Raw genomic sequence first — 9,173 nt, 5'->3', positions numbered from 1 at the left:
TGGATGGATGGCATCCGGGCCTACCTTTCAGACGGCACACTTCCTGATTCGCCACAGGAAGCAGCCGTCCTGAAAAAGCGAGCTGCAAGATTCGAGTTGAAAAATGGAGAACTCTTCAAGGCGGGGTTTCTGAAGCCTTTGTTGAAGTGTGTCACCCCAGAAAAGGGGAAAGAAGTTCTCGAAGACTTGCACTCGGGATTCTGCGCCTCTCATATAGGCGGCAGGTCCCTAGCCGTCAGAGCCAGACGACATTATTTTTGGCCCACTCTTGAGGCAGACGCCAAGGAATTGGTGAAGAAATGTGACAAATGCCAAAATTTTGGCAAGCTTATTCACCGTCCGGCTACTGATCTGACGGCCATCCACAGCCCAATCCCGTTTACAAAATGGGGCATGGACATTCTAGGTCCTTACACGCCTGCTCCAGGCGGAAAGCGCTACATCTTGGTGGCTGTGGATTATTTCACCAAGTGGGTGGAGGCTGAGGCGGTTAAAAACATCCAGACCTCAGACGTAATTTCCTTCATTTGGAAGAACATTATCACCCGGTATGGGGTACCTATGTCCATAGTGTTTGATAATGGTCCTCAGTTTGAGACGCCTCAGCTAAAAACTTGGTTGGGAGATCAGGGGATCTCAAGCTATTTTGCATCTGTTGGCCGGCCCCAAGCAAACGGCCAAGTTGAAGCCTTCAACAAACTCATCTCAGACGGCATTAAGAAGAAAATAGAAAGAGCCGGTGGCCTATGGGCAGAAGAGTTAATCCATGTCCTATGGGCCATCCGGACAACAGCAAAAGGGGTAACCGGTGAAACTCCATTTCTCATGGTTTACGGTGCTGAAGTCGTCTTGCCCATCGAACATTACGAGCCGACTCTCAGAGTCATGTTATATGATGAAGAGGCAAACTAGGAGGCAATGCGCCTGGCATTAGAATCACTCCCGGAGCGCAGGGGCAATGCCGCCTTGCGTCATGAGATTTACCGTCTGAGAATGACGAGAGCCTACAACAAAAAAGTACACAAGCGCCCTTTGAAAGTTGACGACTTAGTGTTACGAAAAATAGAGGCAACCGGTAGGGCCAATGAGCTGGGGAAGCTAACCCCAAATTGGGAAGGCCCCTACCGGATCTATGAAGAAGTAAGGGATGGCACCTACCGCCTGGAAACTCCAAACGGCAGGCGTCTGCCTAGAACTTGGAATGTAGACAATCTAAAAAAGTACTACTTCTGAGAATGTAAACTTTTTGTAAACAGTGAGTTAATTAATGAAGATTCAGACTTTGTTTGCAAAATTGAGTTATCGTTTGATTATCCATCCGGGTAATACTCAGACGGATTTTTCATTTACCTTACTAAGTTTGATACCTGGTAAGATTAAATAATTGCATGTCCGTCTGGGTAATACCCAGACAGACTCGTTTGTTTAAACAACTAAGTTCGATACTTAGTGTAAATTCAATACTCCGACTAAAAACTAAGCACAAAAACGTTTAGTGGCTATACAACCGGTCTCATAAAAGATCAGAGGCTAAAATGGCCGGATGGTTGCTCATTTTATAAAATCGCCTGTCCCAACATGGACAAAGGCGTCCGGCGACACCCCTCCGGGTGCAATCGTCGCAGAGAACAGACTATTTGTCGGTTCTACGTACCTATGCAGGCGGCAAAGATTGAACGACCTAATTGGTCAACTCATAGCCGTCTGACCAAAATGACCTGTGAAGAATGATCAAGTTGCCGAATACCGGATGCCATGGGGCATCAGTCGGTCACCGGCTGAAGGTCTCACTTAGGTTATCTATTCCAAAATTGCACTTCCTACCCCAATTGGGGAAAAAGAGTTGTTCAATGGCTATGAAATCTCTACCTAGACGGACAAACGCCGTCTGGGTAGTGACTGGAACGCCTGTCGGTGTACGGCTGTGCACTTGGTTTGGGGCAATCACTACTATGATTGATTGAGTTACAAACATATCATGCTCTTTACAGCATCAGACGTTTTCAAGTCAATCAACCAACTCCACTTGAAACCAATCACACAGCCGTCCAGGGGCAAGGACAGCCAGACTATTGGTTAGTTAGGCAAAAAATCGCTGCATGCTTTTGATAAGTTAGGCAAAAATGAAAAATTAAAATTTGCACAAAATAAAAATTCAGATGCAAAATGATCAAAACCGACTCAGTCGGTGCATTTCATAAAGTCCACCCAACCAAACGGTTGTAGTGGATTAAATGTTAACCGGACCCCGTCCGGAAGAAAGAAATTGTTAATTAACACGACTCCACAGCCGGTAAATACAAGGATACTCGGCACGCAGGCCGGAAAAAGCAAGTTTTGGCATACAGCCGCTGAATAAAAGAAAAAATAAAAAAGCAGAGATTGGCATACTACCGCTGAATGGTCACTTCTGGCCTGCAGACGGTGCCTCCTGGTCCTCCTCCTTCTCCTCATCATCTGAGGGTATCTCCTGTGCTTCACCAGGACCAGGAAACTCAGGCGCGGACGGCTCGTTGTTGGAGTTGACCCAAGCTTCGAAAGAGGCAGGCTCTGGCTCGCCTTGTTCACTCAAGTACACCACGTACTCGGCATAGCTGTGCGCCAGTGCCCAGATGCTATAATCCGCGTCTGGGTACAAGGTAGCCCAGGAAATCTTCATACGGGCGTCATTGTCAGCATCACTCTCAGCAACAAGGCGGTTTTGCTCCGCCTCCATGGTTGCTGCAAAGTTTATCTGAGCCTGAGCAGCCTCCTTCTCCAGCCTTTGAACCTTGGTCTTCAGTTTGGTGTTCTCTTCGGAAACACCTTTAAGTGTGCCAAGGTCCGTCTGGGCCTTCTTGAGCGCCTCAGCAGCCTTCTTGGCGCTCTCATCCGCCTTCTTCTGGGCCTCCTCCGCCTCCTTCTTAGCCGTCTCAGCATCCGTCGCCCGCTGATTGGTCGTCTTCAGATCTGACTCCAGCTGCTGGATTCTAGACGCCTGTGTCATAATTATTGCTTTAGTTTCAAGTTCATTTACGATAGTCGAGTGTAAAGCAATATTATCAGCGTCTATGGCGGACTTCTTGGCCCTTTTTACCTCTTCCCGTTTGCGGGAATAAGGACGTTTGAGCCCGTCCACCCGCAGCATGGCCTGCAAAAAGTCAGGCGGCATAAGTATTGCAGGCGGGATAAAACACTTGGAAAAAATAAAATTGAATTGACATGCTTCTTCCGAACGGCTTCCAGCATGGCCTTGGCATGCTTCTGGATATTGTCCTTATCCCTCTTCCGGACGGCTTCCAGCATGGCCTTGGCATGCTTCTGGACGTCTGGCCAGCGGGGAGATTGATCTGCACCACAATCAATACGTGATGAGTGCGAAACTAAGGCAGCACCTATTTGTTGCCGACCGTCTGAGGATGACGTCTGTTGGGAGTGGGATTTCACCCGTAAAGGCCACCCCAGCTCAAGCGGGGATTCAAAAGGGTTCTTACCTTCAGAGCCGGCCAAGCGGGAACCGCTTGCAGGCGTGGTGAACCCTGCGGCTGCTGATAAGGGGTTGACGAGATCAAGGCACAAGCTGCCGCCTATCTTCTCGTTTCGCCCCGCTATCCGCATCTACTGATGCCCGGCTGAGGCGCCAGGAGTTGACGCAGAGGTGGCTTTTTTAATTTTGTTAAGAACGACGGGGTTCTCCTCCCTAGCCCGTTTGAGTTGTTTCTCAAACGACTTTCCAACCTCTCCTCCCTGCAAAAATAACCAAAGTTAAGGTTAGCATCCGGGAAAAATGATTTTAAAGGATCAACTTATGAAAGGGTCAGGCGTTTGATACCTTGGCCTTGACCTCAACCGCAGCTTTCTCCGCAAGATCTTTGCGGATGGTTGCAGAAGACCGCTTGGGAGTTTTCTCCGACTGCAACATGTTTAATGCTTCTTCTGCAAAAAGAAAGAAATTGGTTAATATCATAAATCAATTTCGATAGAAAAATACTACAGACGGATATAAACTCAGGCGCATACGTTTTGTAAACATGTGCCCTAGCCCGGAGGCGGCTAGGAAACACTCGTCCCTGACCCAGGCGCTCTTGGGGATCCAGTTCTTGGGGACTTTTATTGTTTCCCCGGTTGACAGAGTTGCGTTTGTGAGGCCGAAAAAGTCTGCCTCAATTATCTTGTCAAAATCTTCCTCTAGGATCCGGGGAAGAGCGCACTTCTTGCCCAACAAGTCGGGCTTCTTATTGTACAGACGGAATTCATAATTCTCCCGTCTGGTTGGGGCTGACATCAGGTAGAACCTGTGCTTCCAGCCATCGAACTTTGAGACCTTGTCCAAGGTCATCATATACTGAGGCTGCGTGGTTAGAGTGTACCACGCCCTCCAGCCGCCTGGGCTTCTGCTAAGATAGTGCATACTAGCAAAAGCCTCCCAGCCGGGGTTAAGCCCCTATAACTCACAGGCGGCAACATACCCCAGAATGTTTGTCCAAGAGTTGGGGGTAAGTTGCCAGATTCCGAGGCCGTAGCCTCTCAAAATTGCCTTCACCGCCTGGTGAAGGGGAAAGCGGAGACCAGCCTTGAACGCCGCCTCATAACAACCAAATAAGTTGTTGGCGTTCTGTTCATCGTTCTCCCAGGCGATGGTTCCATTCTCAGGCAGCACCCGGATCCTGTACCCGTCTCCTAGCGGGTGCATTTGAGTAAAATTCTTTAAGTTTTCCTCCATTTGGATCCGGTCCTTGGAGGAGACGTGGATGTTGAAGGGATCATCCTTCTCGTTCCACTTTTTCTTCTCTTCCTCCTCGCTATCCGGAAGCGGGGGTAAGTCGTCACTGCTCTCAGAGGTAGAGGCGGAGCTGTCGCTCTCCGTCTCCTCCTTGCTTTAATTCAAGGGGGCAGAGGCGGCCTCGTCGCCGCCTTGGTCGCATTCCTCCAAGAAGGAATCAGCAGGAGTTGAAGGGGCGCGCGGAGGGGATCTCTCCAGAGCCGTCTGGCCTCCCTGGCCAGGCGTTTCTCCCTCAGGCGTTTGGCCGCCTGAGCCTTCGCTTTTGTAATTTGGATCAGTTGCCGTCTGCATTGTCCGAGCCATGGTGTCCTGCACAGACACATAACTGGTCGGAATCCAAGGCAAAGGGTGGTCCCAACACCCCGAGACGACACTCCCAGTCCTAGACTCAGCCGTCCCTGGTGACCGGCTGGACTCTAACCTAGGCTGTGCCGTGTGTGTTGGTGATGCATCCATTTATTGCAAGAAATATTTACAAGCGGTGAAAAAAGAAAAAGAGCTGAGAGGGGCAGAGACGGTACCTTTTGAAGTTAAATCTGAAACTAGGCGGATCCGGCTGGGTCGGTGGAAAACGAGCTCTCTTCCTTGCGTCTGACTCAGACGGATGACTTCTGCTCTCTCAAAGTTTTCTCTCTATAATGTTTTTGTAAGTGTACAAAATAATGAGGGTAAAACGGCTATATATAGAGGGTAAATACGGGGGCATTTCCGTAATTTACTCGGAAGGTGAACGATTACTTCTTTATGGTAAAATTACCACCAACCGGAGCGTGACATGTGTCACAGATGCCACGTGGCGTGCCACGTCACATCTGTGAGTGGCAAATGTTTAGGGTAATTTTACCCCGCCATGTGGTCCAATTAGAGGATGACACGTGTCAGCCTCAGGATGGCCCAAAGTGGACCAATCCCTGCTTGACACGTGTCACTCCAGAAATTAAGGGAAAAAGGCGGCCTTCAGGCCCAAATCTCGAGAAAGCCGCAAAGCGGCGCAGCCCACCACTGATTAGGGTACAGTGACCTAATCAGGGGCACAATTCCCAAGGACCCTATAAATAGGGAGATGTCCCTCTTTTTGAGGGCACGTTTTATCATTTATTACACATTTTACTCTTTGATAGAGACATCCTGAGCTTGGAATCCGAGCAGATCCCTACCTAAATTTCCGCACCTTTTTCTCCCTTCAAGTTACTAACTTGACCGTCGGAGGCGGAGCTCCAACCACCCGGAGTCTCCGTTATTTTGCAGGTACAGCTCGGCCGGATCAGACTTTGTGACGTAACTCTCCCGAGGGACAAAAACACCCAAAACAGAAATCATGCTAGGTTGTTATTATGATTCCTAGCGTCATGTTAGGGTGCTTTGATCTTCCTAGTATCATGTTTAGGGTAACAACTAAAAATTTCTAATATCAAATATGACAATTATGATTTCTATGATGCTTCCTATTTTTTCTTCCTAATATTCATGTTAGTATCATGTTAGGGTTAAAGCTTTGATTTTTAATGTTTAGTGACATGCTAGGGATTGTTATTAATCTTGTTAGGATCTTGCTATTATTATGCTTTATTTTTAACATGAACATGATTATGAATATTATTATTATTATTTTGATGATGATTAATTGATTATTATCATGTTGCTTGATATTATATTGTTATTGCTTGATCACGCCTTTTATGCATGTTTAAAGGGAATTTGGTACTTGTAATCACGCTTAATAAGATAATTAATAATCTTGTTTAGGGTTAATTTGATTATAATTCAAGTGATCGCCAATAATAGATTTATTTGTGCATTAATATTCAATCGACATAGATTAAACAGGTTTAGGGTAAACCTATTGATTGCCTGTTAGTCAAAAAGCGCACATGAATACGATCAGAATAAAGTAGAGGCCTATTATTAGGGCAGGTTCAATCTCTTTTAGGTTGGATTTGTACCTTCATCCCCAAACTACCAGTCATGGTTCCAGACCTATTGGAGTTGACGATCTCTTGGATCGTTAAGGGGTGTAACCTTCACCTCGTGAACGGTTTACAAGTTCCTAAAACTTGTTGGCGACTCTTTTGCTCTAGCTTCCTTCCCTTTGGACGCCACCGTACTTTAGTGTATGATCACAGTGGGGTTCAAGTTTGGGTAATGCTTGAAATATTCCCTACATAAACCATTTTTCAAAAGAAAAGAGACAAAAATAAAATAAAAGGAATGGAAAACAGACGGTTACCTTACAAGTGAAGGTACAAAGAGCCACTTGAAAGTCTTGGACGTCTGGTGAACAAGCGGACTAGATCATGAGTGGCTGATGCTTTCCCAGAAAAGGACGTACAAGTTCTCAAAGTAAAAGATTCTCTCTCAAAGTTTTTCCGTAAGCGTTCGAAATGGAGAGGGGCCGGGGTCAACTCCTATTTATAAAAGGGTGAAAAATTTAGGGTAAAACCCGCACTTTTACCTATGGTATACGATAAAAAGCTGGACCAATGCCTAGCTGACACTTATCACAGGCGTCACATGGCATGCCATGTCACCCTCGTGCGGGGCAAATGATTAGAGTATTTCTACCCCGCTACATGGCCCAATGAGAGAGCGACACAGGTCACCTGAAAAGGTCTCCAAGTGCACCTCCCAAGGGGCTGACACGTGTCAAGTAGATAAGCCCTCAGGAATTGGCGGCCTTCAAGGCCCAATTCCTGAGGTAGCCGCAAAACGGCAAAGCCCAGGATCTTAAGTCATCAAACCTTAGAACAGGGCACACATTTCTAAGTTCCTATAAATTGGGAGATTCCCCCATTTATTTGGGCACCTTACAATCATTACTTCATTTATTATTCTCGAAAATAGAAAAAACACCTAATCTCGGAAACCGAGAAGATATTTACTTTCCGCACTTTTTTACTTCGTTCCTGTAGTAACTTAACCGTCAAAGGCGGACCACCAAACATCCGTAGTTTCGTAGTTTTGCAGATACAGGCGGCTTGGACCTAGTCTGTGAGCTGTAACTCTCCTAAGGGAAGAAAAAACCCCAAAACATTCTCCTTAACGTTAATTATTTTTATAGAAATTAAATTATTTTCGTTGTTCAAAACTTATTTTTACAAATTCTTTTTATATTTGTTATTCAAGGCTACTTATTTTAAAGGAAATTTTGACAATAGCCACATACTATTATTTATATTATATGAATTATCAATTAAAATGTTATTATTTCCATCTTACCAACAACTGTTTATAAATATGTTAAAATTTTCCATCAACAATTTTCAAAACCTCTAGTATAACATCGTTGCAGGCCCTACCAATGAACCTTCTTTTTTTTTTTTTTTTTTTTTTTTTTTTTTTTTTTTTTATCTTATCTTTTTTTTCACCATATGTTCTTCAATTTTTTGATTGCAAATCCAAATTATACAACCAAAACACAAAATTAGGTACCTAATATATGAAATTATGGTTAATTATAAGATGATGTTCATCATTTTGGGTTTTAAATTGAAATTAGAGACTTGTTATTAAGTGATAATTAATATTCTAAATTTTACCTAATTTCCATCAATTTCATGTATTCCTATTGGTAGCAAAATAGATATTAATTTTAAGAAATTATTTACAAATTATCAGTATATTAATATGAAACATTATGTAAGTAATTTGAGATTTTTCTTAAATACTATGGTTTTTCTAAATTAAGAGTTATTATCATATATTGATAATAGTAACTTAAGTCTAAATAATTGTTGTTTAATAATAGTAAGCTAAGTTTAGTATAATAAAGTTACGTTTTGTAAAAATAAGTCATGTTTAGCAAAGTAAGACCAAGTTAATAAAATAAGTTTTAATTAGTTAAGATAATTTACATTCAGCAAAATTAAGTTTTCATTTACTAACAGTATTTAAATTATAAATATTGTTTTATTTCATTATAATTTAAGTTCCACAATAACATTTCAGATTAGTAAAAAAAAAAAGCTGGCAAGAACAATATCTTATTTTAGTTAACTTATTTTTGTTAAATTTTTTTTTTTACTAGAGAGAGAGATACTAAGTACTAATCAATTAGTACTTAAAACTGTGACTATAAATTCTGGTTAGTGTATATGAAATTGTGAAAACATATGGAAACTAGTTGGATTTGTCTATTCTATATATTTTAATACAAGTTTTAGTAATTTTACATATACAGAATTGAAGATATATAAGTTTTTAGACGTGTCTTAACTATTGTGAAAATTCAAATGAGGCAAAGAAATAGGTGAAGAGAATTTGCTTAAGCTAAAGAGAATAAGGCCTTAAAGGAGGAGAGAGAGAGAGGGGGGGGGGGGGAGGGGGGTTGGAGGGGGGGGGGAGTTGGAGAGGTCTTAGATCAGTATATAGCTGTCATTGTATCTTTTTTTCCTGTTTTTTATCTTCATATTTC

The sequence above is a fragment of the Chenopodium album genome, chromosome 8, assembly GCF_948465745.1.
Source record: "Chenopodium album chromosome 8, dcCheAlbu1.1, whole genome shotgun sequence".
Taxonomy (NCBI): Eukaryota; Viridiplantae; Streptophyta; class Magnoliopsida; order Caryophyllales; family Amaranthaceae; genus Chenopodium; species Chenopodium album.
This window is presented reverse-complemented; position numbering follows the sequence as displayed.